Source organism: Urocitellus parryii, chromosome 4, assembly GCF_045843805.1.
Source record: "Urocitellus parryii isolate mUroPar1 chromosome 4, mUroPar1.hap1, whole genome shotgun sequence".
NCBI classification, from domain to species: domain Eukaryota; kingdom Metazoa; phylum Chordata; class Mammalia; order Rodentia; family Sciuridae; genus Urocitellus; species Urocitellus parryii.
The window spans coordinates 20,557,953-20,584,394 of record NC_135534.1 but is presented as its reverse complement, the minus strand read 5'-3'; the positions used below and the strand labels follow the sequence as shown (position 1 = coordinate 20,584,394).

Sequence of the window (26,442 nt, the reverse complement as noted above, 5' to 3'; positions counted from 1 at the left end):
GTGTGAAAATGATAAACATAAATTTAATTAAGATAGAGCATTAGAAATATTGGACTAATGAATAAACTTTTAAAAATATATTTTTAGTTGTAGATGGACACAATACCTTTATTTTGTTTATTTATTTTTTTTGTGGTGCTGGGGATCAAACCCAGTGCCTCGCGCATGCAATGCAAGTGCTCTACCTCTGAGCCACAACCCCAGTCCTAATGAATAAACTTTTGTAGAAATGATTAATTGTACAAAGTCAGGAAACAGTTTCTGGAGAAATAACATTTAACTTAGCCTAGAAGACTAAGAAAGGAGAACAGAACTCCAGGAAAAGAGGACTGCACAGGAAAGGAATAGAACTGAAAACGCAGATAAGTTTGGTATGACCTGAATGTAAGAAGGAAAGTTGGGGGTGGGGAGAATGGAGATCATAGTGAGAAATAAAATTTCTCCAAAGAATGGGACTGGCTTTCTTTTTTAAAAAAAATTTAATTAAAATAATATATTTTTAAATTTATTTTAGGTATAGATGGACAGAACACAATGCCTTTATTTTTATGTGGTGCTGAGGATCGAACCTGGGTCCCACCTGCGCTAGGCGAGCGCTCTACGGCTGAGCCACAATCCCAGCCCAATTTTTATTTTAAAAATATATATATATATTGTTTTTAGTTGTTGATGGACCTTTATTTTATTTATTTATTTACATGTGGTGCTGAGAATTGAACCCAGTGCCTCACACATGCTAGGCAAGTGCTCTTCCACTGAGCCACAACCCCAGCCCGGGACTGGCTTTTCTTTAAAGAGCCTCAAATTATATAAATTCTGCAGCAGTAAAGGTTTTTGGTTAGACCAACAGAAGGTTACTCTAGCCATCTTAAGCAAAGAGAAACTTTCTTTTATTTCTTTTTTTTTTTTTTTTTTTTTTGTCCATACTGAGGATTGAACTCAGGGGCTTTTTATCACAGAGTTACATCCCCAACCCTTTTAAAGTTTGGCCTTGAACTGATCTTCCTGCTTCAATCTCCCAAGTACATGGAATTACAGGCATGCACCACTATGACTGGTGTAGAAAGAATCTTTCATGGAAAGAGGTGTCAGTTGCAGTAACTGTTTATAGATCGAATTGTTATGAAACCTTTGCTTAGTTTTCTGGATTATAGCTTCCAAAGCTTCCTAGATTCTTGTCTGATTTTGTCTTTTTTTTCCAAGCCTAGTCCTTTGACTACCTGTGGATTTTATGAACCCTTCTAGCAGAGCCCCCTTTTGCCAATTTTTTTTCCTGTTGCTTGCAACGAAGAACCCTGTTACTATTATTGTTATTGTTATTATTTGGTGCATTCATGGGTCTTTTAGGAGTATATTAGTTACCATGTGAAACTTTATGTGGTGATTTTCATTTTGTAGTGAAAAAGGAAGAGGAATAATTCTGTTATACCACTGGTAAAATTCTTTTTTATTCTTTTAACTTCACTGTGATTCCTAGGAAAATCTTGGAAACTGTCAGTATAAAAGCTATATTACTAAGTATAGGAAGTTTCCAGGAAAGAACACCTAATCAGTTTCCCTGGATGGGAGTCTTCCTGTTCAGTAGTTCCTTGAGAGCTGATAAAATCCCTCCCCCTAAATACTTCCTAATATATTGTTGAAATATTTAAGATTAAGGAAGAATGAACATATTGAAACTAATTTTTCAATGGTGACAGAAATGGAGTTGAAGCCTATTGAAACAGTTATTGACCACAATTAGTCAAAAAATAGACATTTGTGCAAGTCTGTCAAACTGTGTTTGTCAAAAATCCTGGGGATGATCCATTTAAAAAATATTTTTATTACATTTTTCTTACGAATCAGAGAAATATGCCAGATGGTAGAAATTTCAGAAAAGAGGTCTCTGACATTGACAGATTGAAAGGTGAATGGAGTTTGGAAGACAAGGATTTGGGTATGCAGATCAGAGGAGAGGAACTGAGAAGTACTGGCTTCTTACTTGCCCATTTTGTTTTTTGAAAAGAGACTAGGCAGGGGAAGTACATATTTTTCTCCTTTCAGCACCCCTGTAATTTAACAGAGCCACAGAAGGCAGTGAGTGTTGAGGTGTGGGCATTATTTCAAAGATATAATCTACTATTGTGCTTCTCAGGAATGAAATGAAGGAGAAACTGAGAACAGTGTCTCCTAGATGCAAAAAGCTGAAACGTGGACCATGTATTCATCCTTGTCACACTTCATTTTTTTTTCCCCTCAGAATTGTGGATTTGCTTGTCTTTATGGCTTTTTAACTTCTAACTTCATTGTCCAGTTGGTTTATTTAATCTCCATCATTAATTCCCTAATTAGCAGGTTTTTCAACCCATTTTATTTTATGAAATCCCTATATTTTTCTTAATCACAAAATGGATTAGGTAGTTTTTTAGTAATAAAAGTTGATATTAATGTGTTGTAACATGGTAGCATGTGGATTAATCAACATTCCAGACAGGTAATAGGTAATTAAACAAATAAATTAGTAAGGCAATTTCAGATAGTATGAAGTTCTGTTATGAATTTAGGGAGGGGACTGGGGATATGACTAAATGGTAGAGAGCTTGTGAAGAAGAAGAAGAGGAGGAGGAGGAGGAGGAGGAGGAGGAGGGGGAGGAGAAAAGAGAGAGGAGAAGGAAGGAGGAGGAGGAGGAGGAGAGAAAAGAGAGGAGAAGGGAGGAAGGAGGAGGAGGAGGAGGAGGAGAGAAAAGAGAAAGGAGAAGGGAGGAAGGGTATCCAGCCCCTCCTCCCCTTTTTTTGGTACTGGGGATTAAACTCAGGGACACTCAATCACTGAGCCACATCCCCAGCCCTATTTTGTTTAGAGACAGGGTCTCACTATGTTGCTTAGCGCCTCACAGTTGCTGAGTCGTGCTTTGAACTTGCAATCCTCCTGCCTCAGCCTCCTGAACCACTGGGATTACAGGCGTGTGCCATTGTACTTGGCTTATCCAGCCTTTTTTTTTTTTAACATTTTTTTTTAGCTGTCAGTGGACCTTTATTTAATTTATTTATATGTGGTCCTGAGAATCAAACCCAGTGCCTCATACCAGGCAAACTCTCTACCACTGAGCCACAACCCCAGCTCCTATCTAGTTCTTTTAATGTTTTGTTTTGTTTTGTTTTTTAGACAGTGTCTTTGTAAGTTTCCCAGGCTGACCGTGCCATCCTCCTGCTTCAGCCTCCCAGTTAGCACTGGGATTATGTATGCCAGCAGGGCTGTCAGAGAAGGCCTCACTGAAGCCTTCTGTTGCAATTTCTATTTTGGATACTTGCTTAAAACGTATTAAGTCTCAAGTTTTTAATTTTGTGAGCATAATAATTATTTTCAAAGCTTCCATAAGTGGTATATTTATTGTTCAATTTAAGTTTTTATAGGTGTTCCACATCTGGGATGATGGGACAAAATGAATTAAAGAAAGAGGGGGTCCTTTAAAAAGCATATTTGTAATTAAGATAATGGAGAAAGATGAGGAAGAACAAAAATATTACAACTCACAGCTGTACATGTGAAATGAAAAGAAAATGAGAGGAAACTTGAGCTTATATTTTATTTGCTTTGTAAATAGCTTTTGACCATTTACTTCCATTTTAAGGGTGTGCTGATGATAGGAGTTGGTGGACAGGTATGACTGTGTTTACTCTGGGAACTGATTCTTTTAGATTTGTGCCATTATATCTTCTTGGAGGCCCTTTCTAATAGATCAGAATTGTCATAAATTTTAAAGGAGCCAAGAACTGAAGTCTTCTTTCCCTTCTATCCCATGTAGTAACAAAAGGGGAAGGAGTGTTTCTGATGCTACTAAAGTCAGATATCCTTGGGTGAAATGTTAAAGTTCAAATAAAAATTTTAGAAAGATCTTTTGTTACTTAGAAAAACTTGACCTCTTGTTCTCTTGCTATAGTGATGACACTTGAACAGAGAATGGCAATTATTACATTTTAACTCTACAACTCATTTTTATTGAGAATTTACTTTATGTTTATCTTTGTGCTAGGTGCTGTGAAGGATAAAAAGACTGTCACATACTCTGTTCTTCAAGAATAAGCAGTAATAGGAATATATATGTGATTGCAAATCATAGAAACCCAATTTAAAATGGCTTATGGGAGAGAGTAGGGGGAATATGAGTAAATTGAAAATTAACTGACTCCTATAATCAAAATTGTCAATGACAGGTAATGTGTATTCAAACGGGCTGAATTCAAGTATTCAAGTCAAGTACCAGTAAACTGCTTTTGTTTCTCTCCGTATAGTTTTCATTCTTAGCAAAGCTAGCTCCTTTCAAGATGGCCACTAGCAGCGCTGGGCCTGTATCTTATGATTATAGTAATTCTGGTCGCAAAAGAGCTTCTCTTTCAGTAATTCTAATAACAGCAATGACAACAACAATGCCCTCGGGTTGACATTGATTGGACTCTCTTTTATCACATACACAAATTTTAATCTGTTAGTGACCAGGCAAAAGAAAAAGGTTGATTAGACTGGCCTGGCACTTGTGCCCACCTTTAGTTGTCTTATAACCATTATTTGAATACCTGAATTTTGCCTGTTTGAAACCAGATTGCTCATGCATGGGCTTTTTTGGTTATGTGAGCCAGTTAAATTCACTTAATAATTGTTGGGAGTCTCCCTGAGAACTCCCCGGGCCTTTCAAACATGGCGGTGGGCAAATTGCCAGTGGGCGGATAACAAGTTGTTTTGAAAATTTTCTAATTGGTCCTCCTGTCTTCCGTGATCGTGATCGTGGACAGCTCATGCCCCCCCCCCCATGAATCTTATGCAGGGTGGACGTGCATGCACCGTAGGTGATGATCTGACCTTTACTATGATTGGCCCCGGGAGCTTCCTGGTTTAAGATAACTGACTCTCACTTTCTATATAAGCTAGAACCAGCTTGCAGTAAAGTGCTTCATCTTTGTCACTGCTATCTGTGTGTGTGCATTTTAATCTCCCACGACGAACCTTGGCCTTTCATTTGTACCGAAACCAGGAGGGGAAATTCCTCATTCTGAGAACCCCCTCTCTCAAGGTTCGCCGTCCTCCTTCACCTTTTTGAGCGCTGCTACATTCCACCCAACACCGGCTCTCCAATGGGTGACTCCTTCTGATCAACAACCGGTGAGTCCCCCTCCCCCTCTTTGGGAATCCATCTCCAAACGGCTATATGCAAGGGCTTTGGCTGTGAACGTCCAGCAAGGCCCTTGACGCCTAGTTTGGAGGAGAGAACGCACCCCACCACAACTTTCACAGTTACGGTGGACTCTCTGGATGCCCATTTCATGGTTGATGAGCTATAAGGGACAGAAGAATAGGCACTCTCTGACTCTCTCTAAATTTTCCTTCTCTTCTCCTGGGAAAAGCCCTGACATCAGGTGGCCTGTGACTCCCGGCCTTCAGAAGGTCTTGCTGGCTGGGCTCTTGGGTGACGACTCATTTGCCCTCCTGGCCCCGGCTCTCCGGAGTCTCTTTGGTTGACTTCTCCTGACGGGGATGCCAGCAGGATACTCAACCAAAATCCGTTCCAGTCCAGGCCATTCACCTCTTTTCTTTCTATCAAGAGTCTTTATGGGAGCCTCTTCTTCCCTCCCCGCTGATTCCCCTCTCAAATGCCTTCTGGCTAACCTCAACCGGTTGTCCCTCACTCTGGACATCAAACCCAAACTCCTCATCAAATTCAGTACACAGAATTGGCCATATTACCAATTAGACAACCAAAACCGATGGCCCCCAGAGGGGTCTCTAGATCCTCAAATTCTGAGTGACCTTTTTAACTTCTGCAAGCGCTCAAAAGGGTGGAAGGAGATCCCCCTATGTGGAGGCCTTTTCCCTCCTTCGCTTCCACCCTGAACTCTGCTTCTCCAATAGATCCTCACCCTCAGCCTTCTGCTCCAGACTCTCTGCTGTCACTCCCACCTCAGCAACCTGATTTCTCCCCTCCAATTACTAGATCAAAAACCCAAACCTCCGCCGGTTCTCAGACCATTGCCCCCTTGCTGAGGTGGTAGGTACTGAGGTACCCCTCCACCCACTCACTCCTCTCTTCTGTCAGTGCCCACACCGGGTCCCACCAGGTCCTCTTACCAGCTAACCCAAAGCTCAAACCAGCTGAGGAGAGCCCTCAGACCTATATCAGAGATCTGGTGAAAATGGCCTTTAAAGTTGCTTTGTCATCACTGAAAACAGGTTACTAAGAATTTAATGTCCCTTACAGGCTTTTTGGGATACTCACTCCCATCTTCCCTCTGCTCTACCTGTTCTACTGCTCAAGTTTTTGTTGCTAGGAAAATCCCAAACCTCTTTCCCATTATTCTTTTACATCTCTCCTTCCTCATTCTCAGATCCACCAGAGCTGCTCTCAGCCCCACCTTCCCTGTCTTCCCCCTCTGTACCAGGCCCATAGAAAAGTCTTGACTGACCTTCTCCAGAAGTCTTCACCATGGCTGACTTTAGGACTTTCAGCAAAAAATCCCTATAAAAGAATTCAGTATAGATAAACTTCCTCTTTTTGTGTTGCCGTGTTCTACTTGGCCACTGGCTGGAAAAATCAGCACTCCAAAAGCTAGAACACCCCCTTACTAGTTTTTCACAAAATATGTGAACAAGGCCTCTGGCCTTGAGCTGGGCTTCACAGAGATGGCTACATTTCTAAGATAAGGAAGTTACCAACTGGGCTCCATGGTAACAGCTGGCAAAGGGAGGAAAAAAAGGAAGAAAAAGTTCTCCCCTTCCCAGGTATCCTTGAAAAGTTAACTTGCCCAGAACAGAGGAAAAAAAAAAACTGCTTTTTGTGAACTTCTGCAGACTGTGAACTTCTGAGCCCCTCCCCTTACATGCTGGATGCAAAATTCTGAAACTACCTAAACTTGGGGTTCAGGGGATTAATTGATTACAACAGAAGCAGTGCCCTCTGAATCCGGTTGCAACCAAATAGGACTGTTTCCCTGTCTTCAGTGCTATCTTAGGTGCCTTGCTTTGTCTGTCCCTACAACAGTATAACTCCATATACTTAAACATTGTTTATGTTTTCATGAAATGGTCAACAGATGTGATTAATTGTGTACTGCAAAACACAAAAGTACTTTGCTACTTTTCTACAAAAGGTTAAAAGCTTTCAGCCTTTCTTTAATTCATGTTTTAGATATGATATTATATTGTATTGCCTAGTATTCATGTGAACTTGAGCAACAATTTATTTAAGCTTTGTAAAATGATATTTAAAAAGCGAAGATCAGCTTCAGAACTATAGCACTTAAGATTTATGAAGAGCCCGCCTTACCTGAGATAAAGCTGTGCCTCCCATCTTACTACATGTCAGAATGACTCCAAAGTAGGCCAGACTTCAGGTAAAGCCCAGTACTCTTAATTTAAAGTGAAACTGACTTTGCTGGATGTTTATGATCAAGATTTAAAGTTAAATTAAAAAGGCCAAGAAAACCAATATTTGGCTCTTGCCCTCTGAGTCAATCTGAAGCCAGGGAGCAGGGAACTTCTCTAAAGAGCTTTGCAACTCTGGGCCCATAACCTCCTGAACAGGGAGATTAATGAGACCACTAGAGAATGAAAAGCCAATCCGTGCATTTGCTGTGAATAGGAGGGTCACCAGAGAAGGGAGACATCCCTGATGCTTCCAAGGGAAGCCACATGGTCAAGCAAGACCTGGACCCATTCTAGCGCAAATGGCACTAGCAGAACTAAGAAGTTGCTCTCAAGTTCCCCTATGAGCGACCCCTATGGGAACTTGGCTGACTCTTAACAATAGATAGAAACAAAGTCAATTTTGACCAGCTTGATCTTAAACACCTACCCAAAACAGTTAAGCCAAAAAGTCATTCGTAGGAGTAATGAAAGACAAAAACAGCTAGAAAAAAGGAGATAGCAGCTAGCCAACAGTCTCCATGGGGAATGTTCAGTCAAGTATGGCCTTGGCTCCTCCCCCTCACAGGACCCCTATTAGTCCTCTTTATGTTTCCACTAATAGGACCAAGTCTGTTAAATTGCCTACAGAAGTTCCTGCAAGATCAGATATATAGGTTCACCAACCAGTCAGTCAATCAACTAGTTCTTTAAGACTTCCAGCCTGGGTGCCCAAGATGGAGACCTACAACTCATGACCAACTCCTCTGGCTCCAGAGACTCTGTGCCCATCTAAAACCCTCTCTAACCCCTTTTTCCAGTTTTCACAACCTCTCTTTCACTTCATAGGAGTGAGAACTACTCTCCAGCAGGTCCACCTGCTTATTCTGTCTGCTCTACAGCATCCCCACAAGGAAGCATCAAACCTAAACCCCCCACACCTCAGATGAGGAGCCACCAGCCAAGCGAAGACTGGTAGATCAACTTCACTCTTGTGCCTAGGCACAAAAAGCTTCGCTACCTACTTACTTTGGTTGATACTTTTTCAGGTTGGATAGAAGCCTTCCCTACATCCAGGGAAACTGTTGACACTGTTGCCACCATCCTCATTGAGCAGATCATTCCCAGGTTCGAACTTCCCACCTCCGTCCAGTCAGACAACAGTCTGGCCTTCACTTCTCAGGTTATTCAGCTAGTCTCCAAAGGCCTCAACATCACTTGGAGGCTCCACATCTCCTATCAACCCCAATCCTTGGGTAAAGTTGAAAGGCCTAACGGCATTCTCAAAGATCATCTCACTAAACTTGCTATTGAACTCAGGCTCTTCTGGCCCAATCTCCTGCTGTTGGCCCTCACCTTAACTCAGGCAGCCCCAAGGGCCCCTCAGGCCTTAGCCCCTTTGAGCAACTCTATGAGTGCCCTTTCTTAACCACCCAAAGCTTTCCAATCACTCCTCCTTCCCTTGTGTCCTACCTGCCCTATCTCACACTTCCACACAAACTCCTAAGGGAACATGCAGACTGGTGCCTTCCTGAGCCATTCATTACCTCAATCCCAACACAACCAACCAACAAGCAGAACTTATATCTGCCTCAAGAGCATGTGAACTAGAAAGAGGGAAAAAGCTTTCTCTATACACTTATTCCAAATATGTCTTTCATATACTGGTTTCTCATGCGGCTATCTGGAAGGAGAGGGAACTCCTAATAACTAAAGGAACTGCTATTATAAAAGCCAGCCTTATTTCTAATCTGCTATGAGCTTCCACTCTGCCTTTACAGCTGGGAATAGTCCACTGTAAAGCCCATCAGACTGACTCTTCTCCTGCCTCAGTGGGCAACTCTAAAGCTGACCAGGTCAGCAGCCTTACAGGCCCCATCCTCTTCCTCATTACTCCATCTTTCCTCTGAGGAGCGACCTCCTGACCCTCATCAAATTCACCAAGGAATCAAGCTTAGACTGGACTAAGGTCCTCCCCTTGGCCCTGTTGCGTCTCAGGGCTTTACCAAAGAAACCATCTAACCTTTCCCCATTTGAGGTTATGTACGGCCGTTCATTCTTAACCCCCCAGAATACAGACTGAACAATTACCTATACCTGATTCCTACGCTCTACCTCTCCTTTTCCATCTACGCTCTGAACTTTGGAAATACCAGAACTGGCTTTTACCTGACCCAACCGTTACTCAAAACCCCTTCACCCTAACACCTGGCCAACAGGTATATTACTGCCCTCCAGGTGAAAGACCCCAATTGCACCCCAAATGGGAGGGCCCCGCCTCGGTTATCATGTGCACTCCCTCAGCAGCAAAACTCAGACTCATAAATAATCAATTAACTCCATGGATTCACATTTCCAGGCTCAAACCATGCATCCAGGAAACTGATTCTGGCAACATCGGACCGGACCAGAGGACTCGCAAGAATCCACACCTACATACTCTTGCTCTCCCCACCCTACTGACCCTTTAAAAATTCGTCTTTCTCATGTTTCTGCCCTTACACCCATAGCTGAGAACATATCCAAAAATGTACCTTAACTTTCTGATCCTCATCCTCATCCTCACCCCAAGGGTAACGCCTTCGCCATCGTATATCTGGAGATTCAAGGTGAGAGAAATATACATACAAAAAACACCCGAACCACCCGCTTGGCTACCACTTCTGACTGTCCCCTAACAGGGTGCTCCTCAGCCATCTATATTGTACTCTCCTTCTCTTCCTCTTCCTCTGAGCTCATTAAGCAAGCCAGCCACCCTTACTTATGTTCTTTATATGACCAAAATAAGGATTACTGCAAACAGTGGCCGGAAATCTACGGAAGCTGCCCCTATTGGTCATGCAGAATTCATGATGCATATTCAGGGCAATTAAATGTAGGAAGATTTAAACTTGAGTCTGCCTCCCACCAATACAAGCTGACCATCCCAGACCCTGGGAACCCACACTGGGCAGCAGGAGTAAAAGCTTCCTTTTATTTCGGTGTGTATGCCTCCACTCCCTGTGGTTCCTTATCCATTACCCAGGAAATGTTTCTATAGGGCCCCCAGTCTCTCTTGTCTCAACAAGCAGAACAACGGCTGCTCACATCCCTAGAGAGCCAACGCACTTCTGACTCTCAGGCTTCACCGATCTATACCTGGTTACAGATCATCACTGACACATTGTCCTACCTAAACCAAACCTTCCCCGCTGCAAGTCCAGCAAATTGCTTTCTGTGCACTTCCCTAGCCCTTACTTGCCGCAGTTCCAATAAAAGTTTCCAGTGCGGATGTCTCCAGCTTGCCCAACTCATCCTACAAAAAGGATCCTATTAAACCCCTGCAGAATGTTCCTTTATGGGAACCCGAGGAAAATAAACACATCATAATTCCTCCGGTTTGCCTTCTGGGATCCGCAATTCCCAATTCCCTTCTGGCAGATTTTTGCCACCAAAATCTAACCATCAACCACACCACTTATTCCCCACCAGGTCTCTTCTTCTGGTGCAATGGCACTCTCACCACCATTATACTCTCCAACATGTCTAGCCCATGTTTATTAGTCACCATATTTCCACAACTCACTCTATAGCAGCTCTGAAGTAGAATCCATCCTTAACCCTCTAAAACGTGGAAAACAGGCTGCATTCCTTCCGTTAGTGATAGGCATTTCATTAACGCGCTCAGGGGCAAGCGCAGGGCTATCCAGGGGAACCTTAAGTCATTCTCTATGGGCTGTCAAGGACATTAGTTCAAAACTTGAAGGAGCACTTACTTCCACAGTAGAATCTCTAACATCCTTACAAAAACAGGTCACCTCATTGGCACAAGTCACCCTTCAGAATCAAAGGGCCCTAGATTTACTCACTGCCGAAAAGGGCGGAACCTGTCTTTTCCTTAGGGAAGAATGCTGTTATTATATCAATGAATCGGGTCTTTTAGAAGACAATGTTGTTAAGCTCACTGACCTGGCAGCCACCTTAAGGACCCCAACAAGTCAAAACCTTTTCCTTAATGTCCACTCCCCTTCTGGCATGGGTATGGCCTATCCTTGGACCACTATGTGTAATCTTTTTAACGTGTCTGTTTTTACCATGTATTATAAAGTTTATTCAAACTCAAGTAGGTAAAATCTCTAACCAAACTTTTAACCAGCTTCTACTTAGAAATTATCAGCTTCTGGCCACAGATGAATCAACCACCTTCTCCAGAGAACATCCCTCACAATGCTGAAAAGCCCTTCAAAGATTCCTGGGATACCTTCTTGAGAGCGATATCTGATGATGCCTGGCTTGTACCCGCTGTAGAGACTTATACCGACTGGACTGAAGTGATAATGGACCTTTGGCTACAGGGAACATTTTGTGATGTCACATCTGACCTTATACCAATCTTTGCAGCTCTCTTGTGGGGACTTCTAACTTCCCTCCTTCAGACCCCTTCCCCGGCGACGCCCCCACTCAGCAGGAAGTAGCCAGAATGAATCGACTTCCCTTTCCATATAATAACAAAAAAGGGGGAATATTGGGAGTCTCCCTGAGAACTCTCCGGGCCTTTCAAACATGGCGGTGGGCAAATTGCCAGTGGGCGGCTAGAACTCCCCGGGCCTTTCAGATAAGGAGCCCCTAATGCAACATGGCGGCAGGCAAGTTGCCAGTGGGCCGATGACAAGTTGTTTGAAAATTTTCTAATTGGTCCTCCTGTCTTCCTCGATCGTGGACAGCTCGTGCCCCCCATGAATCTTATGCAGGGTGGACGTGCGTGCACCGTAGGTGATGATCTGACCTTTACTGTGATTGGCCCCGGGAGCTTCCTGGTTTAAGATAACTGACTCTCACTTTCTATATAAGCTAGAACCAGCTTGCAGTAAAGTGCTTCATCTTTGTCACTGCTATCTGTGTGTGTGCATTTTAATCTCCAACGACAAACCTTGGCCTTTCAATAATGAATTGGGTTCACTTATTTAAATCACATTGTAAATAGTGGGTTCAGAAAATTAGTACTGTTATCAAAAGAACATGGGTAAGGCTGGGGTTGTGGCTCAGTAGCAGAGGGCTTGCCTCACACATGTGAGGCACTGGGTTCAATCCTCAGTACCACATAAAAATTAATAAACAAAGATATTGTGTCCATGTATAACTAAAAAAATTTTTTTTTAAAAAAGAACATGGATGTTGGGAGCTAGAAAAAAGTAGCAGTATACATACTAAAAAATCTTTCTGCAATGATTGTGGACCTGCTATATGCTAGACATCATGCTAGTGAAGCACATGTGATGCCTAAGCCATTTGAACTTGAGGGATTTATGTACTTAATAAGAAAGTCATTAGGGCTGGAGTTGTGGCTCAGTGGTAGAGCACTTGCCTGGCATGCATGAGGCACTGGGTTCAATCCTCAACACCACATTTAAAAAAAAAATCCTAAATAAACAAAATTAAGGTTAAAAAAAAGAAAGTCATTCATAGGCATAACTATTAAGATGCTATTAAATTGTGCCAAGTAGAATTTTAGGCAATGTGTTTTGAAATAAATGGAAGGAAACATTTATTCTGACTAGGAACCTGGGAAAAGCTCCATGGAAGAAGAAGAACTTCAAGAGGCCCCTAAAAGGAATAATAAAGAATGGGAAGGGAGCAGCGAGGGCATCTGTAGTTGAGGAACAGCATGAGCAAGACCTGGTGCATTTCAAAGATGGCAAGAAATCTATGGCCAGGTCATAGAGCTCAAGAGGAAGGGTTAGAAAGATAGTGTAGTCATGGTACGTTACTCTCCCATGTGACTGGTAAGATATTGGTGCTGTTGACTAAGAGAGTTCAGGAAATATTTCTTTTATGCCCCTTGTATGCCTACATTTATGACAGGTGCTTGGAACAGTGATTAATAAGGTCCGGACTCTGTCTTGAGGGGGCTCTCAGCCCAATAGGCCAATAATAGAACTCCATGAGATTTGAGCTAAATAGAGGCCCAAGGTGCTAAGAATCATCCAGAGGAATAATATTGTAACTAAGCTTGAAGTGTCAGGGAAGTAGCCCTTTAAGCAGGTAGCCCTGAAAGCTGAGCATTCTTTTCCTAATTTATTTTTCTTTAAATCAAAGTTATACGTTCATACTGTTTAAAGGGGGAACTAGTTCTAGAATTGGTAGGGAAAAAATAGTAATTCCCCAGCTTTCTCAATATAATTTCCTAGAGGTAAGCATGTTCAGCCCCTTTTTTGTTTGACATTTATTTTTAAATTTCTAAATGACTTGCTTACGTTATTTCTGCTTGATTTTTCAGTTTCAGGCATTATCTATTGCCTCCTTACTGTGTAAAATATATATCTAATTTCCTTTAACCTCTCTTACCACATATTTGTACTTTTGCTACCTCCCAACCTCCTAATATACTTATATCATGATTTTTGCTATATCCATATTCAGTATTTACATTTTATCACTGTATAAGCACTATTGATACCTGAGCCATATTGCACAACCTTTTGCCTTGAGATTGCTTTTTTTCTTGTTGGGTTCATGTTATTTCCCAATAGTACCACTGTCTATTTTCTATTCGTTCCTGAAGATCCTCTCTCCACACTACTCTGGAGGGCTGACATATATGGAGTTTCATCTATAAATTCCCTTACCATCAGGCATCTATTTGGGTTAAAGAATTTGAGTGTATTGGAGGAGATTGAAGGGCAGAAGAGTGAGATCTGGGTTTGTGCTCACTTGCTTCTCTTCATGTGAGTTTGCAGTATGTTGGGGTTGGCTCTGTCCCTATGAAGGTCACAGTTCATGTTCAATAGCTGGTATCTTTTCAGATTCTCTCAGGTATTTTGTTTGTTTTTGCAGTTCTGGGGATTGAACCCAGAACCTTGCATATGAGCTCTACTATTGAGGTATATCCCCATCCCTTTTTCTTAGTTTTATAAAATTTGTCGCAGAATCTCTCCCAGACTCTTTTGCTCTGTTTTATCTGTATATTTTATATCTATACTTATTACACAACAGTTATTTAAGAATCTACGAAGTTTTACCTTTATACTTACTTGGCCTTTTGATCTTCAGGTTTCTGTGGATAAGAAGCAAACTGAGAAAACTACTCAGATGCAAACAAACTGAAGCCATTTGTGTGTGTGTGTGTGTGTGTGTGTGTGTGTGTGTGTGTGTGTGTATGTGTGTAACTGAAAGAATGTTTCAGAAGGTGGTTCAGCAACCTAAGGTACAGTCAGGAGCCAAGGGGAATTGTTACCAGGGAGAGGTATTGGGCTCTGATCAATAACTGATTATATGCACCTGGAAGGATTTCAGAATTGCAAGGACTAGTGATTATTATATGCCTTCTTTCCCCCTCTTTTTGAATGAAAATCTATTGCAGTTATCCTATTCCTGTGTCACCATTGTACATACTAGATGTGTGGGGTATATAACTTGATCTTAACGTTCTTCTAAATAATCCATAGGTCAAAAAAGAGATCAAGACAAATTAGAAAAAAAAATTACTTTTAAAGAGAGAGAGAGAGAGAGAATTTTTTAATATTTATTTTTCAGCTTTCGGTGGACACAACATCTTTATTTTATCTTTATGTGGTGCTGAGAATTGAACCCAGTGCCCTGGGCATGCCAGGTGAGCGTGTTACCACTTGAGCCACATTTCCAGCCCTAGAAAATATTTTGAACTCAATAAAAGTATCCAAACTTGAAAGATGTAACTAAAGCAATATTAATTTCTTAGAAAGAAATTTATAACAAGAAATTTGAAGAAGAAACATCTCAAATCAATGAGATATTAGGTTCCACCCTAAGAAATTGGAAAAAGGAGCAATTTTTAAAAATGAGGAAAATGTAAAAATAATAACTATAGTAGAAGACAATGAAAAAGAAAAAAGAAAAACAATAGAGAATAACAATGAAGCCAAGCTGGTTCTTTGAAAAGATAAATAGAATTGAAAAATTTTGAACCTCAAATATAGAAGGGAAATCAACAGAGTAGAGGAAGGAAACCAAGAGGGGAGGACAGAGGGAGAGGGAGATAGCAGGGAACGCATTTGACCATTATGCCGTGTCCATGTATGAATATACAGCGAATCCCACTTTTATATATAATTAAAATGCACTAACTTAAAAAAATAATAGTAGAGTAGAGGAAGGGGCTAAGAGGAGGGATGAGGGAAGGAAAACAGGTGGTACTGGGGACTGATATCGACAAAGTTATATGCGTGTATGAATATGTCACATGAATCCCACTATTATGTGTAATTATAATATACCAATAAAAAATCACTGAATATTAAAAAAAAGAAAAAGAGTGAGGGAGACTAATCACAAAAGGGAGAGACAATACACATTACTAATACCAGGAATTAGAGAGATGACATCATTGCAACTATAGATAGTAAAAGGTAATAAGGAAATATTATAAAAAATTTTGTGCCAATAAATTTAATAGCTTAGGTCAAATGAACAAAGACATAAAAGTTTAGTTTTACAAGATGAAAAAAGTTATGGAAATTGATGATGGGAATGATTGCACAACTTTATGAGTATATTTAATACCACTGGACTGTACAGTTAAAAATGGTGAAAATGGGTTGAGCATGGTAATGTGTACCCAAGACCCAGCTGCTTGGAAAGCTGAGGTGTGAGGATCACTTGAGTCCAGGGCTTCAAGACCAACGTGGACAACATAGTGAGACTTTTTTAAATATTTATTTTTTAGTCGTAGGTGGCCACAATATCTTTATTTCATTTTTATGTGGTGCTGAGGACCAAATCCAGTGCCTCATGCATGCTAGGTAAGCGCTCTACCACTGAGCCACAACCCCAGCTCCCATAGTGGAACTCTTATCAAAACAAAACAAAAAGAAAAATGAAAAAGATGGTACAGTTTATGTTATATGTACTTTACAACAATCATTTTTTAAAAAAAAAATAACTATTTTGGTCTGAATGCAAAAGCAGTCAGTGTGTCATTACTCACAAATACACACTCTCACACACACCTCTCAGAATGGTACAAACAATTCATCTGAGGGCTGGGGTTGTAGCTCAGTGGTGGAGCACTTGTCTATTAAGTGTGAGACACTGGGTTCGATCCTCAGCACCACATAAAAATAAATAAATAAAATTAAGTGTTGGGGATTCCACCTCACTCCAGTCAGAATAGCTTTTAGAATGAATGAATGAGTAAAAAATGCTGAATAGGATGTGCAGAAAATGCAACCCTTATACACTGTTGTTAGGAAAACAAGTAGTAGAGCTACTATGACAAAGAGTATGGAGATTCTTCAAACAACTAAAAGTAGAGCAACATTTGATCCAGCTTTCACATTCCTGAGTGTATACCTGAAGAAAACGAAGTCAGTGTACAAAAAAAATGACACCTGAATACCAATGTTTATCGTAGCACTGTTCACAGTAGTTAAGATATGGAATTGATATAGATTTCCATCAAGAAAGGAAAGGATAAAGAAAATATGGTATCTATACCCAATAAATGGAGTATTTTAAGGCCATCAAGAAGAATAAAATCATGTAATTTGCAGGAAATGGTTGGAATGGGAGGATACCATATAAAGCAAAATAAGTAAAATATAAAAAATGGTCTAAGAGTAGAAGAGGGACATTTAGGCAGGTAAATGTAAGGGAAAAGGGTTAGGGAAAGGGAAAAGATAACAGAAGGGAAGGTGGTGGACATGATGAAGGCATGACACATACATGTATGTTAATGTCACACTGAAACCCATTTATTTGTACTAGTAATGCATGTTAACAATACAGTATTAATAATGATAATTGTACTAATAAAAATAGTCACCCTTAAAAAATAAATAAATAAAATAAAATTAAGGGATTGTGTCCACCATAATTAAAATTTAAAAAAAAAAAACCAATTCATCTGAAATATAACTCTTAAGAGGACCACTATTACCATCCTGGTGACCATCTCCAGACATCTCATCTACTTACATGTACACCCATTGACAAACAGATTTATGTAAGTGGTATACTACACATAAAATTTTATATAGTGAATTTTATGTCATATTACATAGCCTATATATATATTTTAAGATATATCAAATAATAAAACCTTGAAACATATCTACTTATAGTAGAATATGTGTGTGTATGTGTGTGTGTGTGTATGTATGTTTCAGCTGCTTCTCACACTTGGAAGCATTACATACACCAAATAAAATGTTTTAATACTATATGTCCCAATTTAGACTTTTTTAAAAATATTTTTTAGTTGTAGTTCGACACAACACCTTTACTTTGTTTATTTCTTTTTATGTGGTGCTGAGGATCGAACCCAGAGCCTCACACATGCTAGGCAAGTGCTCTATCGCTGAGCCACAACCCCAGCTTCCCAATTTAGACTTCTGAAGGTATTGTTGCCATATGCCAAGGCATAAATTGGGAAATGAGCATGGCATTTGATGCCTTCCTTCTCTATTGCTTATCCTTGCCTTTCTACATGATGACCCCATTTGAAAGTAAATAAATAGTGCCTTTTGGAGAATAGTTAAGAAATACAAGATTTATGGGAAAAATATTTTCACACACAAAATAATATTTTATGGAAATAATTATTTCTAATATTAAAAAATTAAATAATGTATTTATTTTAGGGACTTAAGTTTAGTAGTGTAAACAAATACCTGTTTTTTCCCTCTTAGGAATCCAGCTCCTCTCTTTAATCAGCCAAACCATTTAATTTTGCTGAAGATCAGTTTTGTGCCATCTTGACCACTCAATGGAACAAGCAAGTGCTGGCGATCCCATGTGTTTTTCTTTAGTTATAAATCCCATCAGGCAAGCCTATTAGCTGCAATGGATGAGAACTGGAGAGCTATTTATTTGGCAACTAGCAAAGGATAGTAGAGGAAAGAAAAATACCTTTCTGATATTTTTGCTTAGGAATTTGGGAATTCAGAGTTCAGTTTTAAACAACTAGATTTATCTGTTGAAACACCTTGAATCATTCCTTATTTTGTAACATATTAACAAGATCTTAGAGATAGCTAAAACAGTGGTTGGGAAATTCTGTTGTGGGTTAAAGATCCTCCCAAAACATCACCCACTAATAGAGTGTTTGGGGTGATAGGAAAACATGAGTTAGCTAACAGAGTAAGAAATCTTGTATCCTGGGGTTAACACCTCTGCAGAGGGATGAGTCTGCAAGCAAGAGACTCTTTAGGGTTCACTGTCTCTGTTTTGTAGGCTTTCAAAAAAAATTCTGAGAGATAACAAGAACATTGAGTGATGCTGGGTGGTAATCATCAGGAGTTTAGGATGTTGACATGTTAGATTGTTTAAAATAAGGCAGAAAGTATTGCTTTTTACTAACTGCATCATTTCTGATAAGAACTTATTCTTTGCTTATTGGGCTTTTGTTGTTATAAACCATTAGAGAAATTAACTATTATATTGGCTCTAGCCAGATCTTTGTCTCCTTAGCCCTGAGGTCTCCTGGGGACCAGAAAGCACCTGGTCATTCTGAAAGCCTCCATCCTCAGTGATTGATGCTCATCTCTGCAGGCTCCCCAAAGTGCTCTTCCATTTTTTTCTGAAGCACCTTCAAACATTTCTGCTTGGCTACTCACTGTCTTGGATTATACCTCCTCCTACTGCCTTACTGAATACTGGATTTCCCAGCTCACAAGTCTAAGAAGGAGCTTTATTCCAGAGTAGAAAAGGGCCCCCATATGTGGCCTATTATATCCATATCAACTTGCTTACCCTTTTCAAACAGCTATTGTCTTTTAATAGGGTCCTGCCTGGCAGGGGGAGTCCTTAATTCCTGCCATATAAGAATGGGCAGCTTGAGTTACAGCAAGCTGCAGTTCGGTGCTCTGATCAAAAGGCCTCTGTTGTTTTTAGGGTTTTTTTTTCCCTCCCCCTCTCTCTCTTTCTATATCCTGGGCTAATAATTCAGCACAGCAAGGTCATTACAGGCTTTGAATTGAGAGCTGAGAGTGTTAAATTACTGACCTAGAATAAAAGAGATCTGGGGGGCTCTCAAGAAAGATAAAGGGATTCCGGCTAGTAAAGTGCAAGCCCAGCAACCTCACTTCTTAACAATATTATTTTTTTTAATCCTCTCTGTCTCCTCCAGTCTTTTCTGGGACAGGGAAAGATCTCCTGCCAAAGAAATTAGGTTAGGAACTCAATGACATCTGAGAATTGTGGCCCAGGTGCTGGCAGCTCCTGGGGGCCTGGGAGCTGTCCTTTTTTGTCTCCCCACTTTGTCAGTATCTCGCCCTCTTCTACCTTGCTCCCTGACTTCGTCCTTTTCTGCTGCTATAATTTACCACAAACGGGTAAATTGCAAACAATAGCAATGTATTCAGCTCTTGATTCTGGAGGCTGGGAAGTCCAAGATTGAGGGTCACATCTGGTGAGGGCCTCCTGGCTGCATCATAACATGGCAGAACATGTGACATGGCAAGAGCATGGGAGTGGTAGGGGGAGGGGGCAGGAGGAGAAAAGGGGGCTTAACCCCCCTCCCCTGCCTTATAACTAACCCACTCCTGTGATAATGGTCTTAATCCACTCATGAGGGCAGAGCCTTTAGGACCTAATTACTTCTTAAAGGCCCACCTCTCAACAGGTTACAATGGAAATTAAATTTCAGCATGAGTTTTAGAGGAGACATTAAAACCATAGCATTCTCTCAGCTAAATATGTGGTCTTCTATCACACAAGTCAAATACATTTGTGATAGTTAAACTGAAAGGTAGTATCCCATGAAGGGACTTAAGGTACATGAAAAACATTCTACTTAGCCCCCACATATTTTTAAAACATGTTATCATTTCATTAAAAGCTACTTCCATTCCACTTATATTTTTCATATACTATGAACTTATAGTCCTCCCATACTTTAACAAGAAAATAACTGTCTTGATGTGAATGAATTTGATACCCCTCCTTTTCTACACTAGGTCTCCTGGAAGAAAATCATTTCTGTTTCTTATACTATTATTACTTATATATCATTTTTTCTTTATTTTTCTTTATTATTTTTCATGTGGTTTTGAGGATCTAACCCAGGGCCTTATATGTGCGAGGCAAGTGCTCTACCACTGAGCTACAACCCCAGCCCTTCTATATAATTTTTACATATAGCCAAACTATTATCACTTACATATCCTTTTTTATAGTTATCTCTTTTTAAAGTTATTTTTTTAGTTGTAGTTGGATCCAATACCTTTATTTTATTTATTTTTATGTGGTGCCAAAAATCAAACCCAGTGTCTCACATGTGCAAGGTGAGCGCTCTACTGCTGAGCCACAACCTCAACCCCTAGATACATATATAAATACATATATAAAATATTATATATATTAATTATATACATATATAAAATATATAATAAATGTATAATATATTTAATATACATATATATTTAATATTTATTTAATATACATATATATTTATATATATAATTAAATTTATGGCTTTAACCCTTTTTAAGTGTTCAGTTTTTTTTTTTTTTATTGGTTGTTCAAAACCTTACAAGGCTCTTGACATATCATATTTCAGACATTAGTTTCAAGTGAGTTATGAACTCCCATTTTTACCCCAAATACAGATTGCAGAGTCACATCAGTTACACATTCACCTTTTTACATAATGCCCTATTAGTAACTGTTGTATTCTGCTACCTTTCCTATCCTCTACTATCCCCCCTCCCCTCCCCTCCCATCTTCTCTCTCTATCCCATCTACTGTAATTCATTTCTCTCCTTGTTTTTTCTTCCAATTCCCCTCACAACCTCTTTTATGTAGTTTTTTATAACAATGAGGGTCTCTTTCCATTTCCATGCAATTCCCCTTTTCTCTCTCTTTCCCTCCCATCTCGTGTCTCTGTTTAATATCAATCTTTTCTTCCTGCTCTTCCTCCCTGCTCTATTCTTAGTTGCTCTCATTATATCAAAGAAGACATTTGGTATTTGTTTTTTAGGGATTGGCTGGCTTCACTAAGCATAATCTGCTCTAGTGCCATCCATTTCCCTGCAAATTCCATGAATTTGTCATTTTTTAGAGCTGCGTAATACTCCATGGTGTATAACTGCCACATTTTTTTAATCCATTCATCCATTGAAGGGCATCTGGGTTGGTTGCACAGTCTAGCTATTGTGAATTGTGCTGCTATGAACATCGATGTGGCAGTATCCCTGTAGTACGCTCTCTTAAGGTCTTCAGGGAATAGACCAAGAAGGGCAATAACTGGGTCAAATGGTGGTTCCATTCCCAGCTTTCCCAGGAATCTCCATACTGCTTTCCAAATTGGCTGAACCAATTTGCAGTCCCACCAGCAATGTACAAGAGTACCCTTTTCCCCACATCCTCTCCAGCACTTGTTATTGTTTGACTTCCTAATGGCTGCCAATCTTACTGGAGTGAGATGGTATCTTAGGGTAGTTTTGATTTGCATTTCTCTGACTGCTAGAGATGGTGAGCATTTTTTTTGTGGCATTAAAAACATTCATTGTTCTGCAATTGTCATCACCAAAACTTTTTTATCTTCCCAAACTAAAACTCTGCACCCATTAAACACTAACTCCCCATTTCCTCCTATCCTTCAGCTCTTGGCAACTACCATGTTACTACATTCTACATTCTTTCTTCATGAATTTGACTATTCTAAGTCATATAAGTGGATGTATATATAGCATTTGTCTTTTATATGACCAGCTTATTCCATCTGGAAAAATATCTGCAGGGTTCATCCATGTTTAATGTATTAATCAGCTTTCTATTACTGTAACACCAAATACCTGACAAGTCAGTTTATAAAGTGAAAAGTTTTAGCTGAGTGTGGTTGTGTAATCCCAGTCACTCTAGAAGCTGGGACACAAGAATCACAAGTTCAAGGCCAGCCTTGGCAACTTCGTGAAGCCCTGTCTCAATACAAAAATTAAAAGCTTTGGGGATATAGTAGAACACCCATGAGTTCAAACCCCAGTATCCAAAAACAAAACAAAACAAAACACAAGGGCTGGGAGGAGTTTATTTTGACTCATGTTTTGGAAGTTTCAGTCTATGGCTGGTTGACCCCATTGCTTTGCACATGACAGGGATGTTGCTCACCTTATGGCCTAGACAGGAAAGAAAGAGGGAAAGACCAGAGTTCTACAGTTTCCTTTAAGAGAATGTGCCCAGATGGTTTATATCAGGGAAAATTTCTTTTTTTTCTTCTTTTTTTTTTTTTTTTTTTTGCAGTGCAGGGGATTGAACCCAGGGCCTTGTGCATGAAAGCAAGCACTCTACCAACTGAGCTATATCCCTAGCCCGTTTCAGAATTTCTTTAAAAGCTAAATTTATATTCCATTATATTTATATATCACATTTTGGTGATCAGAGTTGCTTCCACCTTTTGGCTATTGTGCATAGGATTGCTGTGAGCATGAATGTGCAAATATCTGTATGTCCCTGATTTTATTTCTTTTGACTACCCAGACATGAACTGCTGAATTATATGGTAGTTCTGATACCACTGGTTATTAGTGAGGAGTCCTGCTTCCCCACATTTAGAGAAGCATGCTGAGGCAAGCATATAAAGCAGGGTTTATTTCAAAAGGGGTAACATAGACTTCTCCCACGAGGGAGAAGGGGGCCATAGCTGGTATCCTGGTATCCCAAGAAGGTGTTCTGTCCTTTTTATATGTCCTTGCCTTCCTTTGTTCTCCTGACTTTTCCCCCTTATCTTTCTCCTTCCTGCATACCTGACTAGGCCCAGGAAGGCTTGTGAGATGGCCCAAAGGTAGGAAAAAACAGGTGGGCTTTAGGGGGAAGGGCAGGATAGAGTAGCCAAGGACATATTAACAAGCTTATAGCTCCCTATAGGGAGGCGCAGTTCCTGGGACAGGTTACCTTACCAACAGGTTGAACCAGGTTCTTGATAAGGGAATTAACATTTCCATCCCTCAGCGGACAGTCTTCTACTCAAAATTGGCCACCTTGATCAGATCTGACTCGATTTACCTATCTATACTGACTGCCTGTCTAATGCTGGCTACAGTTCTACCAATATCTTACTTTGCTTTGTTTCTGTGTTCTCCCCACCTGGCCTTTTTTTTTTTTTTTTAACATTCCTTACTTAAAGTAAATCTTTAAAGATTTGGCAGGAAACGTGAGTTTTAGTTTTCAGTGTGGATTTCCATTAAGATTTATTGTTTATAGCTGCTCTATGGTTTTTTTTTTTTTTTTTTTTTTGGGCGGGGGGCTGGGGAAGTATCAGGGATTGAACTTAGGGGTATTTAACTACTGAGCAACATCCCCAGCCATTTTTATTTATTTTTATTTAAAAAAAATATTTTTAAGCTGTTGCTAGACCTCTACTTATTAATTTATATGCAGTGCTAAGAATCAAACCCAGTGCCTCACACATGCTAGGCAAGCACCCTATTACTGAGCTATAACTCCAGCCCTTATTTTTTTATTTTGAGACAGGGTCTCACTCAGTTGCTTAGGGCCTTGCTAAATTGCTGAGGCTGGCTTTGAACTCCTGATCCTCCTGCCTCAGCCTCCAGAGAAGCCGAGGATTATAGGCAATTATAATCGTGACCTACCAAGCCTGGCTTGCTTTGTGGTTTTAATAATTCACAAAAGAGTATTGAGAAAAGTCCTTTTCAGGATTCTTAGAAGGTTGGTAATAGATTAAATGACACCAAATATAATTAGAAAACATTCATGTTCCAAAATAAACCAATAATAAGATGGTTTATATCAGGGAAAATTTGTAATGAAAGAATTTCAGACTTCACTTGACGAACAGATACTCAGGAAACAGGTGAGCCCCTTGTTGAATTTATATTCTTCCTTTAGGATTTCCTGAAGCAGCCTTGTGGTGCACACTTCCAATCCCAGGAACTCAGGAAGCTGAGGCAGGAGGTTTGCAAGTTTGAGGCCAGCCTTGGCAACTTAGCAAGACTTTCAGCAACTTAGAAAGATTCTGTCTCAAAATAAAAATTTAAAAGGCTGGGGATGTAGCTGAGTGGTAGAGCACCCCTGGATTCAATACTCATTAACTGCCCCAGCCAAAATTTTTTTTTTTTAATTCTAGAACAATTCTTTCAGGATCTTCAGAAATTGTGACACCTTTTTCTCTCTAGTCTTTAATAAATAACACATTAAATTCTTGTTTGCTGACAAGGGTTTGATGCAAGATCCTACCAGATAATTATCAAAAATACAAAAACCAATCAGTGGGGGGAAAGGTACACTCATATATTGGTGGGTCTGCAAATTGGTGCAACCACTATGGAAAGCAGTATGGAGATTCCTCAGAAAACTTGGAATAGACCCCAAAAGACATAAAATCAGCATGTTACAGTGATGCAGCCAAATCAATGTTTATAGCAGCTCAATTCAGCTAAAACTGGAACCAATCTAGATGCCCTTCAACAGATGAATGCATATAGAAATGTGGTACAGGTATACAATGGAATATTACTCAGTCTTAAAGAAGAATGAAATTGTGGCATTTGTAGGTAAATGGATGGAGCTGGAAAATATCATGCTAAGCAAAATAAGCTAATCACAAAAAACTAAGGCTGAATTGTTTTCTCTGATAAGTGAATGCTGATCTGTAATGAGGTGGTGGACAGGGAAAAATGAAGGAACTTTGGATTGGGCAGAGGGGAGGGTAGGTGGTGTAGGGGTGGGAAGAATAGTAGAATGAGTTGGACATTATTTCCCTATATACATGTGTGATTGCACTATGAGTGTGACTCTGCACCTTGTACAGCCAGAGGAATGAGAAGTTGTGCTCCATTTTTGTACAGTGTGTCAAAATGCATTCTACTGTCATGTATAACTTATTAGAACAATTAAAAAAAAAGATCCTGCCAGATATCTAGAAGTTCTTTCCTTATGTATCTTTAGAAATAAGATTTCCTGGACTGGGGCTGTAACTCAGTGGCAGAGGGCTTGCCTAGCATGTGTGAGGCACTGGGTTTGATCCTTAGCACCACATAAAAATAAGCAAATAAAATAAAGACATTCTGTCCATTTATAACTACCAAAAAAATTAAATTTCCTGTTGGAAATAATAAACAAATTAAATTGAAAGAGCTAATAAGAAAATTTGAAGGGATTTTTACGAAGGTATCAGGGGGAAACTGATTTTTTTCCTAGGGTACTGAATCATTAACATAATAACTTTTTTCCATATCTTTTAATTGGTACATTATAGTTGTACATAATGCTGGCATTTGTTGTTACATATTCTTGCATGCACATATTATAACAATATAATTTGGCCAATATTCCCTAGCATTTCCCCTTTCCCTCCTTTCCTCCCTCCCCTGGTCCTTTTCCTCTATTCTATTGATCTCCTTTTAATTTTTATAAGATTCCCCCCATTTTTCTTTTCCTTTTTTCCTCTAGTTTCCACGTATGAGAGAAAACATACAACCCTTGACCTTCTGAGTTTGGTTTATTTCACTTAACCATATGTTCTCAAGTTCCATCCATTTTTTCAGGAGACGATGTAATTTTATTTTGTTTTATTTTTGTCTTTATGGCTGAAAAAATTCATTTCTCTTTAGGGCCTTGCTAAGTTACTGAGGCTATCCTTGAACTTCTGATTTTTCTGCCTCAGCCTCCCAAATTCCTGGGATTATAAGCATATACCATTGCACATGGCCCAGAAGCTTTTTAATTGGATGCCATCCTGTATATTCATTCTTGGCATTATTTCCTGAGCTTTAATGGTTCTATTTACAAAGTCATTGCCTGTGCCTAACTGGAATATTGACCCTATGTTTTCTTCTAGGAGTTGTATAGTTTCTGGTTTAATTCTAGGTATTTGATTCATTTTGAATTGATTTTAGAGCTGTGTAATAGGTAAGGATCTAGTCTTATTCTTCTACATTTGGATAACCAATTTTCTCAGCCCCATTTGTTAAAAAGACTGTCTTTTCTCCAGTGTATGTTTTTGGCACCTTTGTTAAGGATCAGATGACTGTGTTTGTGTGGGTTTGTCTCTGTCTCTTCTATTCTGTACCATTGATCTATGTGTCTGTTTTTATGCTAGTACTGCTCAGTTTTTGTTACTATAGCTTCATAGTATGATTTGAAGTCAGGTATTGTAC

The 26,442-nt window shown here is 39.7% G+C and overlaps 1 protein-coding gene across 1 annotated transcript in view; it reads left to right on the top strand.

The window, feature by feature from the left end:
- Window positions 1–26,442, top strand: part of Cstpp1 (centriolar satellite-associated tubulin polyglutamylase complex regulator 1) — a 193,828-nt gene that overhangs the window by 51,419 nt on the left and 115,967 nt on the right. The gene's annotated exons all lie outside the window — the stretch shown is intronic.